This window comes from Abramis brama (assembly GCF_963993115.1).
Source record: "Abramis brama genome assembly, chromosome: 10".
Taxonomy (NCBI): Eukaryota; Metazoa; Chordata; class Actinopteri; order Cypriniformes; family Leuciscidae; genus Abramis; species Abramis brama.
Genome location: NC_139972.1, coordinates 11,289,330 through 11,301,621, shown reverse-complemented (window position 1 = coordinate 11,301,621; position 12,292 = coordinate 11,289,330).

Here is a 12,292-nt window from a genome sequence, read left to right as displayed (position 1 = left end):
TAATATTTGACAGAGATTTCTGTCAAACGTCCCAGTACACACTGTGAATATGGATTAGAAGTAAAAAGGGGAAACAATTACATCTTAAAGCATCCGTGTGCAAAACCTGGAAAGAGACGTGAGGATTCGGAAGAAATCCGAGAGATTCTTAGAGCATTCGACAGTGAATTATTGAGTCTTCCCCAAACCTGAGGTGGCTCCTGTAATCTTAAATGAAGTACTTGCTTGTTAGGAAAAAGATGGATAGTGCAGAAATAGTTTACCAGCCAAGCAACCATTGAGATGCTACAGGACAGGAATGCTAACGGATGTCTTTCCAGGTATTATTGACCTCTTCGCTCAAAACCATCACCATCATGAGCATAAATATGGCGAGGAGGGCCTTGTGCCTGTACTTTGGTGGATCTAATGACACAAGAGACCATATTTAATGAGCTGGAAAACTATTAGGTCTTGATGGCATCTGCTAATGATAGCCAGACTGACAAAAAGGACGTTTACCTTCACCAAGCATTACAAATTAATGTTGCGATTAGCGGCGTAATTAAGATGGAAAACTCTCTCGGACGCGTCTTGTTTAAATCTGACTGAGGTGAGTGGGTAAAACAAATGTTATGTTGAATGTAAAACAAGCAACATGCCCAATCACAGTTAGCGATCGCTGCAAATGATTATTAAACAACAGATGCAGACGAAGGATCATAATCAACACGCGTGACACTAAAAGGCCCTCGAAATCAATGTGTGATTCTGTGTGACAAACAAACGTTTTATTGCATTCGTCTTCTCATGGGATTAACCATTCTTTTTTTTTGGTAGCAAGGTCAGGGAATGTCGTTCGGTTTATAATTAATTTCAGCAGCCCTGGAGGCACATCATTAATCATATTTATGCATAAACTCTAATTTAATATGTGTTTCATCACACTATGAGTGGTTGTAAACATTGGGAACAGGGTACAAATAATTCTCTCCGCTTAGTTTACGCTGCCTGGGATGAAGCGGAGGGAAATTTATGGAAATTGTACCTGTATTGAGATGTTTGTTCCTGGTGCTAAACTGATTTGTAAAATTAACCCAACACAATGCAGACCAATTTATTAAATATCGTTATGAGGTCTATGGTGGATAACTAATAATTACAATGTGACTTAATCCAATGCTGATTTCCTTCTTATCTCACTTGAATTTTGTTTTCAAATGGTGAGATTAGCATATAAACTGGCTAAATTATTTATTAATATTATTTTTTATTTCCCCAGTGAAAAACAAGTACCGGTACACTTTGGCAAAAAAAAAAAGAAAAAAAAAGAAAAAGTATTACGGAAATAATACACAGAATGTATGTTATGGCTCATATAATTGCATGAGTTAATTGCTATTATAGTGTAAATTTATCAAATGCAATTAGCTGAGTTTATTTATTTATTTATTTTTTTTATCCATAGAAGTAGGATGTAAGTAAATCTTTATGTCTAACTATAAAATGACTAAGTACACTAAAAAGAGTTAATAATGAAAGAGTTATTAAAAGTGCACTTTTTAAAAGTGTGCTTAAGTGTGTTAAGAGCGAGCCATAAAAGTGTACTCTAAGTATTCATATTATATTATCTGCAAGTACAGTTCTTAAAAATATATATATTTTAAGATTTGAAGTACACTAAGTGTACATTCCGTACAATTAAGCGCAATTCTTTTTCACAAGGGTAGACAAAGCCTGAGATGCATTTTACCCCGCAATATCAAAATAAAGAAATGAGAAAATAATTAAAAAATGTATGCCTAAAGTAAACTTTCTTGCAATTCACCTTATTATAAGAGATTTACAGAGACTCCACGTAATATGTAGACACTTTTATTTTTGTAAATTGCATGAAACGGCAGAAATAAACTATGTTCCATTGTGTGAAATTATAATCAAAATGTCTTTCATTCAAAGGAAAGCATTGATTTTTAATTTAATTTTAAACAGTCTACATCACCCTTGTTTTATAACTTGGCTTTTGATTAGAAATTGCCATGCCTCCATAATCATACATAAAGAACAAAAAGTAATTATTGCTGATTCATGCGTATAGCCGTAGATGGAATGCGTTCTGCTTTTTACACAGAAACAAATGGAAATCATTTGTGTTCAACAGGCAGCGTATAATGATAGAACAATTTAGCAGCACAAAATTAGATGGTGGCTTTCAATAAATAGTTCTGCTTTTGATGTCTAAGCTTGCATGTCATATATTTGAAAGCATTGTTAAAGTGATATTTCACCAAAAAATGACAGTTCTGTCATCGTTTACTCACCCTCAAGTTGTTCCAAATCTGTATGAGTTTATTTCTTCTTTTGAACACAAAAGAAGATATTTTGAAGAATGTCGGTAACCAAACAGTTGATGGACCCCATTGACTTCCATAGTATTGGAAGTCAATGGGGAACATCAACTGTTTGGTTACCCATGGGTGAGTAAACGATGACAGAACTGTAATGTTTTGGTCTGAAAGCTAGATTGCAGGAATAAAAGGGAAGCATCACTATTACAATTGTTTTTTTGTTTTTTTTGTTAGTTTTTTTTGTTTTTTTAAGGAAGATACAGGTGAATACATACTTCCCCAATTGATTAATCTGAAATGTTATGTTTACATATGCAAATGATGCATTATCTAATTAAATATGCACTAATTTGCATAAATGTCAAAAACAGAAATCTGAACCCTGGATAAAGTTTTTTTTTGTTGTTGTTGTTGTTGTTGGTGACACATTAGTGTTATTTGTTTTTTTTTTTCTGTTTTTTTTTCAAAGAGACGTTTTTGGATATCTTTTATTTTATTTTATTTTTTATCATTCCATAAATCAGAAAATAACTACTAGTGATCTGGACCATTATCGTAAAGTTAAATGTTTTTCACTTTAAAAAAAAATGGTCCAGATAGTTCCTGCAGAGTAGGCAACTAATAAGGAATCTCAGTCCTAAATATGATACTGATTAGTTAAGCTTTTTTTCCCCCATATTAGTTACTAGTAGTAACTGCTTTACTAGTGTCCTGAATTACTTCCTGCATTACTTATTAATGACGGACCATTATCTAAATTGTTACCCTATTGTGTTGAACGAAGTGGAGTAAATTTCCTGAAATGAGAGTTGAAAATCACTAAATTTTTAATGTATTTGCTTTGGGCGTAGTTCAGACACAGCTTTGTCTGTTGCTAAAAAGCCAATAGGCACAGAAGGCCTGCAAGCCTACAAGGCATTTCAATGCTGGAGACAGGTATTGTACGTGTATGGCAATATAAGACACGTTTTGTATGGGTTATTTGTAGAATATCTGACCCAGTTGTTGCATCAGTTCATCAGACGTGTTTACAGCTTTGTGCGCCTACATCTGTTGCCAGGACTGAAAAGTTTTCTTTCACATCTTGTGACCTGTGTAATATGTTGCAAAAGTATCGCTGAAAGATTTCCTGAAGAGAAGAAACGGAAAGGCCCCCATCTGTCAGACAAGGACACTCTTTCAGGGGCGTAATATTTTGTGTAGAAGTCATAAAGAATATGATGCATCATAAAAGTCATGCACATTGCTGTAGCTTGCAAGAACTCGATTATTTATAGAAATAACAATGTTTCAGTCATGTGACTCGCTTTTATAACCATTGTTCGTTGTTGAAAACCCTGTAACACCTTTTGTGTTCCTTGTAAATTGCTTGTAAATCACTCTTTATGCTATATTATCACCAGATATTGGATTCAATATTTTTGTCAACTTGTTTTCTATCGATTAGGACAGGTTTTGTATTTTTGGAACTGATTGATCGTAGGCCTCACTGGTATGAGCTTATGCACCACAATTTTTGAATGAAAAATATGAAAAATATGCAAATATGGACATTGTTTATCACACTAGTGTGCTTTAATATTTAAGCAGGTAGTTAAAGCACACTAGTGTGTGTGTGCTGTACAGAATAGTCTTACATTTTATGAAATATTGCCAAATAACCCACAAATAATGCTTTTTTTGTAAAAAACTGAGGTGCATAAGCTCATATAAAGGAGGCCTACAATCAGATCCAAAAAGAAATACAAATCTGTCCTAATCGAAAGAAAACAAGTTTACAAAAAGACTGAATCCAATGTTTGGTGATAATATAGATTAATGAGAGATTTATAAGCAACTTTTTTGTAAGTCGGTCATTTTTGACCAGGAACACCACAAGTGTATGGAAGCCTGTTTCCGCCACAGAGTAAAAAATAAATAAGGTAATTGCGACTTTTTCATCTCACAATTCTGATCTAAAGAGATGTAAACTCGCAATTGTGAGATAAAAAGTCCCAATTGTCTTTTAAATTGTTGTATTCCATGGTGGAAAACAAGCTACCATATATAAGTGTAACAAGGTGGGGGAAAAAAAAATCACCAGAAATTACAAGAACTCTCTAAACCTTTTGGCAAGTAGTTATATCCTGGGTGAGTAAAGGCAAGTTTTATATTAGTCCAATGCGATTACGTTAAATAGCCTTTTCGGTAAAAGAAAATCTTTTCCGGTTCAAACGAACACAACAAACGGTCAATGACAATAGTGTAGAAGGTAATACATTTCCTATAAAATCATATGTGACCTACCAAATTTTTGCCAAAATAAAGCAAAATAGTCCCTAGATGACAATAAAACTGGTGGGGAAAAAAACCAAAACACCATAGACTTTTATTAAATGAGGAACGCAAGCCAGAATATCATATCATTTTGAAAAAAAGAAAGAAAAAAAAAGCAACCATTTAGCAACCACTCAGAACAAGCCCTAGCAACCATTTTGAACAACCTTAGAAACCACATGGCAACAGAAACTCAGAACACCTTAGCAACAGGGTAAGAATACATTGGAAGTCACTATTAACCTCTAATATGTTTGTGTGGAAGCCGTGAAGAATCTGATGCGTCATATAAATGTGTCTTTTAATGAAGAAGGATCAGTGCAGTCTTTCCACTCGTGAGCATATAAAGAGAGGCATTTCCAGAAGGCAAGGTGATTTGCCAGTTCTGTACTTATCTCTTTGAAAGGTGAGCACCTCGCATTTTATTCTCCAACCAACTTAAAGGGCACCTCAGGCTATTATTGTCTTGTAAATGTCCATATTTGTCTTTTGAATTATAAGCATCAAAAATTACAACCAGTCGCAGCAATTGAAATGAATGAAAATGAACTGAATATCAGTATTCAGTACTCTCGATCGTGAGTTATTGCTTAATTTAGAAATCAAATGTATAATCTGTTTAAAGAATTAGCATTGTCAGAATCATGATCTCATCATCTATGTTCGTTTTGTGACAAACACAGTCTCATTCATTTTCAAATGTGTTTAATTGAAAAAAGGTTTAACCTCGTCTTTGCAAGGTTAAATAGTCATCCCTGTTACAGTTATTTTGTACTATGTACAAATGATTATTTAAAACTGAATATCTAGAAATATCAGCATTAAATACTCTTTCCAGTAGTGTCATGACCTTGAGAACAAGTGATGTCTAAAACCTTCAGCCCTGAAGACAGACAAATTTAATCTCGACATGTGCTTTACTTGCTTGATGCACAAGGACAAACCTCACTACTTCTCATATGATGTGCTCGTGTGTTGATCAGTATTTATAATGTAAATTAAAGTTTTTTATCCTTTGTCCTATTGTGTCAGTTCAAAAGACTATGTTCTAAGGAAACTGAACTCATTTTGTGTGCAAATATATACAGAAATCCTTCGTTTGCAAATAGGACCTGTTAAAAAATGACCGGCGTGCTTCTTTGGAGTTTAACTGAGTTTTATAAGCAGGAATATAATGCCTTCAAGTTTACAAGTTTACTTTTTTTTGTCAGCGGCTATCAGTCTTTGTAATTTGAAAATGTTAAATTTTCTTAATCCGTTATTTTGGCATTTATTAATAACTGAATTTATTTTAAAGGGGTCATATAATGGTACATGCACTTTTACAAGTTGATTGTACTGAAATGTGTGTTGGCAGTGCCTGTACACAACCATCATAAAATGATAAAAATCCATCCAGTGTTTTTTTTTTTAATCTTATATGTTTCCTCCTGTCTCAAATCAAGCTGTTCGATATTGTGACGTCACAATATCGACGCCCCTCCCACGATGGCTGATTGACAGCAGCGTTTCAAACACAGACCCGCCCTCGCGCCCTCGTGAGCGAGCTGTCAATCATAGCACGCGCCGACCGGCGCGTTCATTGTTGATAGCTGGAGTGCTGAGCAGAATGGCGTCTAACGATTGTGGTGTTCTGTTCTTGGGTGTAATAACGAACAAATGATGTTTCTAAATCCGTACAGCTGAAGACGCAGTGGCTGAGTTTGTTTTCGAAGGGAATATTCCCCACGATCAACGTCAATGCTGTCATGTTTGCGCGAATCATTTCACCAGACTCGAGACTGCTTTACAAACGAGGGTCAGTATAAAGCTGTTTTTGCTAAGAAGCTGCTCCAGAAAAAAGGATCAGTACCAACTATTCGTGTTCCTGCTGAATCTCCAGAAGAACAAGTGAGTGTAACGTTTTATTGACCTTTATATTAATATTTATATTAATCTTTGCAAATAGCTTGCATGCTTCACAATGAATGTGGCTATTTTTACACTCAGGGTACATTATGGCATGTTTTCTATGTACGACGTTCTCAATATAATTCATAATCCCACGTTTATAATGAACAACGCGTTATGGTTATTGTGTTGTTATTTAAAACGGTGTACGCACAGAACAGAGGGGCGGGGTGAGCAAAGCTCATTATCATTTAAAGACACATGCACTGAAACGGCGTGCTGAAAACAGAGCTGTTTTTGACCAGGTAAAATGAGTGTTTTCTTACAATACTAATGAGAATTTTTAATTAAAGTATATTACACAAACTTTTAATTTAGACCCTAAAGAATCATATTAGCTTGTACAAAAATGACATTATATGACCCCTTTAAAGCATGTTGTTTTGCATATTATGATTTATTCATATTTTAATATGGTTTATGTGTTTTTTGGTTATGTGTTTGAATATGTCTGAGTGTTTTAAGCTACAGTGTAATTGCCCCTTGTGGGATTAATAAAGTGGTAAACTAAACTAAACTAAACTAAACCATACTTTTCAGTCAATGTATGAACTTTTTAAGTGTTTTGGGGGAATGGACTTTAAATGAAGAAACAGAAATCTCCCAAGTTTCATTAAACGTATCTTAATTTGTGTTTTGAAAAAGAACGAAAGTCTTCCAGGCTTGGAATGATATGAGGGTGATACAATTTTTGATACAAAAATACAAATAAAAACTATCCCTTTAAAGTCCCCCTGTGGTGAAAAATCAAGCTTTTAATGTTGTTTATATGTCTATGTGGTGTTTTTAATATGCTTTAAGACAAACCATGTGCAAATTCATAAGTCCACACTATTGCTGATTATTTTCAAAAACGCGGTTTGAAATCGCTGGTGTTTCTGTGAGTGTGAGTGAGTGGAGGGGGGGCTAATTTGCATATTCATTGCATATTTTTGTGTGAAAATAACACAAATGGTGCCTGAAAGAAGCAGTTGAAAGAACTAAATTCTTTCAAAAATGTAAAACCTATGATTCCATTTTTACAGAGAAATAAGCCATGCAAGTCCCTGGTCATTGCTAAAGCTTGGGTAAACAAAATTGTACTAATCTAAAACACATTCAATTCCTAATATACCATTATGTCTTTCTGTTGATAACTGCCAACAGCTCCCTCAACAAAGAGTTTAGAAATCCTACCTGTATTCTTTATCTAGTATCAGGTGTTCTATGGAATTGAATGAAACCTTGCAATTTTTCCCTTCGAAGGACAATAAATGTTTCTACCATCTCTATGTTTTGTATGAACTCTTTCCTCACCAGCATTTTTTAAACATGTTGGCTGTTCCTCGCCAGTGTTTTTGATCATTTTCACAAAAATGTCATGACCCCCAGAATATTTTGTTATGAATATCTGAACATGCAAAATATCAAAAGAAAGAACAAAGCCTCTGGTTAAATTTGCTGTTTTATTCTAGCTTCATGCATTATTTCTTATCAACACTTGAATGTGGATATAAGTTTCATTAACAAAGCAACATTTTGAGCAAAAACCTGAGAAAATCGAGTTTTTGTCAGATACTACATCCAGATGGGATTCAGAACGATGATCAAATCACAGATGGAGTAAATCAAGTCCATCAACACCCCTAATGCTTGCACCGTCCTAAACCTCGTCCTGGGTCGACATTTCATGTAGTAACTTTAGGCAGTTTTGATTTATATGTTGTTTGAGGTTGATGATCGCATTATTTTACATTTTTATGCTATCATAGTTCCTGCATCTTCTTCACTTGTTTTGATCTGGAGATTCAGCACTCCCTACCCTACTAGCGCCCCCTACCTTATAACAGTGAAAACACGAAAAAGCCTTAAAAACTCGTCTTTGGCGGGGAAGAGCTTTCTCATAAAAGCCGAGATAACTCGTCCATGGCAGGGAAAGAGTTAACGATCTGTGAGCCCTATTGTTTGAACTTGAAGTTATCTTTACACAATGTCCACAATGATGTGTTTGCAGACTCCAATGCCTCTGAGCATCAGGCGAGCAGTGATGAACGGTGAACCGCGGGGTTTGACGGAGGGGGTGGGCCCTTAAAACCTAGTGGCTAGGAAGAGGTCAGCCACATGCTGTTTGGATCATTACACCACCTGAGCCCAGACCTGTGGTGCCAGTCTGATTTATGGTCTCCTGTAGCTCAACCCACCCATTGGAGGCATCCTATCCTGCCCAAACTGAGGCACATCCATCTTGGGTCATGAAGTCGGGCTGCCTTTCAGTATTGTACATCTTGTTGAGCTGTGTTGGCCTCAGTCTTAATCTCGCTCCGTGATTTAATGGGCACATTAAGGGCAGGACTCAATACAGTATGGTAAATTACTGCAGGCCTGCCAGGCAGATAAAATTAATACAGCAGCAAATCTGAAGGTCCCACCTGATCATCACACAACTCTGTGTAATTCATGGTGGTAGTGCAGGAGACATTAGGTTAAAGTAATAGTTTACACAAAAATGAATCTGCCTTCATTTATTCACCCTCAAGTCGTTTCAAACCTGTATGAAATGTTTTCATAATGTTATGCTTTGAAGAGCATTTACACTGCTCTTTTCCATACAATGAATGTGGATTGTGACCAGGGGCTGTAAAGCTCCAAAAATGAAAAATTATCATATGATATGAGGAAAGGTGAAGGATGAAAGAATATTCATATTTGAGTGACTGTCCCATTAAAAGTATGGCTGGAAAAAGATTCTGTATGCAGTGTCATTAACAATTTGGCCGGCGTGTTGAGTTCTCAGGAGTCTCAGGAGTGGAGTCTCAGGACTCCAAAGGGACCCAAAGGACCATTTGTAGACCCATAAAGGCCCCAATATACTTACAAGTAAAATCATAAAACGAACTGGTGTGACGTCATTTCTAACAAAACCAGACCAAAGCAAAGTTTGTTTGAAGTTTGTTTCGGGAGTTCAAAACCTTTCCGGAAAAGTTAACTAAATACCGTCACAATACCATTGGTCCATTGCAATAGTAATAGATAGGTTTGGCTCTGAGGTTCTGCCTCCTTTAAGGTGAAAATCTTCACCGGTTCATTTTTTCTGTTCAGTCCGTTGAGATCAGACTCGAGAAAAAAAAAACATGAACACAGAGAGCTGCTTTATAGTAGAAACTGAAGTTTTAATTGTAACTGAACGCAACACTGACTCTGTTTTTCATGTTTATTACTGTAAATCAGCTTGCATTAAAGGATTTGTATAAAGTGCGATATAAATAAATGTGAAACGACATGACTGGAGTGCACATATTTACATATTCATCTAAACGTTGCTCTCAGCAGGGCGGTGTCGGGATGTTCGCCAACACTATATCACTGCTTATTTTTGCCCCAAAGAGAAGAAATAAAATTTTGATGACATGGCCTGAATAAATCAGATTTAATAAATTACATTTATTTTTTTTGTAGGCTTTATATTGTTCTGTAAGTATATAGTAACATGTTAGCGTCATTTTATTTTCCTGTTGGGCCAGAGTGTAGTGGACGTTTATCCCTGTACAGTCACTGTCAAATTAAAATTGTTTCTTATATACATTTTATGATGCATGAAAATGCATATTTGAATCTAAAGTATTGCTTTAATTTCTCTGTTGCGTTTTGAAGTAATAGCTATAGTTTGGTTCAGTTATACACCATTTATGCCAAACATATTCACATAATTGTAATGTAATTTATGTGTTGTTTTTCTGCTGTAGAACCAGTAAAATTTCCGAACAGTAGGACATAACGTTAATGTAAATTAGCAGGCTTAGCTGCACATCTGTAACAAAACTTAAATTGATCAAAATAACTGGAGTGAGAATATTATGTTCGTTGGCAACATCTGTGAACATTTGTGTTTGCAAAGCCGACACTCTGCTCAAACTTCAGAGAACTTCATGGGTCATCCTGTTCTATATGTAGACGAAATCTGTTGTGGATTAAACCCAGTGGCCTCAACTAAGTGAGGACATTTGCTTCTTGTTTGCTGCACCACCTGTTTGCACAAACCTTGAGCACGACATCAAGAGATGCGAATGAGGTAATACGCGTGAATGCTAATGATATTAGCCGCAATAACCAAATCCTCTCATGTAATCACAGGTTGTGGCGATGAGCACAAGCTGTGTGCGCTCAACTTTGTTGTGTGTCAGAGAGAGTTTAATCAAATCTGACAAGATTGTTTTGAAGCAGCAGCTGTTTGGGCTCATAAATATTACTTCGGCTCGCACAAAAAAAAAAAAAAAAACGATTCATAATTCCTATGAGTGTACGTACGGCTTGATCAAGATGAAGAAGCTGACCTGCAGAGGCAACAATAAATAAGATTGCTTCAGCATGCTAATGCTACTAGCCGGTCTATCTAGTGAGTTAAGAGAGGAAGGATTCCAATTTACACCTGTTAACCCATCACGCTTTCGTTCGTGTGAAAGCCATGCATTCCCAGCACCCCATGCCTCGTGGAGTATCTGCCTTCTAACAAATAATAAATGAAGCTTATTGCATATCGAACAGCTTACAGTAATGCCAATTTGATGCTCAGTGAGATCCTCAACCCAAGGCTAGCGCCAGCTCCCCATCTACGATAGACTGACATGTCGAAAACAAATGAAAAGCGCCCGTCCCTCGCCGACTCCCTGTGCTTCACCCCTGAAACCAGCTGCATTAGCCAGATGCACACAGCTTGTCTGCTTCCTTTGCCGCCCCAGTAATTCTCATTACAGTAATTGTTGCTTAATGTTTTCATAATCTGCTGCTTAGAGGAAACAGTTTCCATTCCTCTAATATCATTGCCGGCTCCCTGCGGCCTCCTCCTTGATGCTGGCCTTGCATTTTTATTCTTATTCTCGCCTCCCTGTAATGAATTAGGATCTGTCTCAGCTGGCTGACTTCCCTGATCAGGAGCTGTCTGGGCAAAGGGACGGTTGGCTTGACTCTGTTGGCAGGGAAGGGCCAGCGGGCTCACTCCTCCTGGCTTAATGAGGCGGTCACATGTCCACACGCTGGCAGGCTTGGCTGGCATCTGGTACTCGAGCAACCGAGCGAGCTCACAGAGTTTACTTACAATTCACCTGCACAATTACTCAAAATGAGTGATGATCTGCTTAAGCACTCCCCTCAGGGCGCGATTCCGCCGAAAGATGGCCGTGCGTACTGAGGCGTGGAATGATGGGGTGATTACCCCGGGAACAATAAGAAGTCAGTCTGCATTTGATACACTGTCTGATTACACAACTCACGGTCCCTCTTTAAGTGTCTTTAATGGTATACTTACACCTAAATTAATCATTTGACAAACTCTTTAAAAGAAAGGTTCAGGTTTTCAGAATGATGCCATATAAGAACACTTTTTGGTTTCCCAAAGAACCTTTCAGTGAACAGAACCTTTTTCCACAATAAAGAACCTTGAAAAGTTTCCATGGATGATAAAGGTTCTTCATGGAACCATTTCATAGTTCCTAGAACTATTGGCGGAAGTACCTGGATTTTGGCGTGTTCGCATCGCAGGAACTAGGAACGATTTTAGTTCTAGGAACTCCTTTTGGAGGAACTAATTTAGCTCCTACTTCAGAGTAGGGTCTAACCCAGCACTATAGGAACTATCCGTGACGTTAGTGTACGCTGATTGGGCGAACGCACGCGAAACACCAGCACCTGCCATTTAAAAAAAAAAACTATGTAAACACACAGAT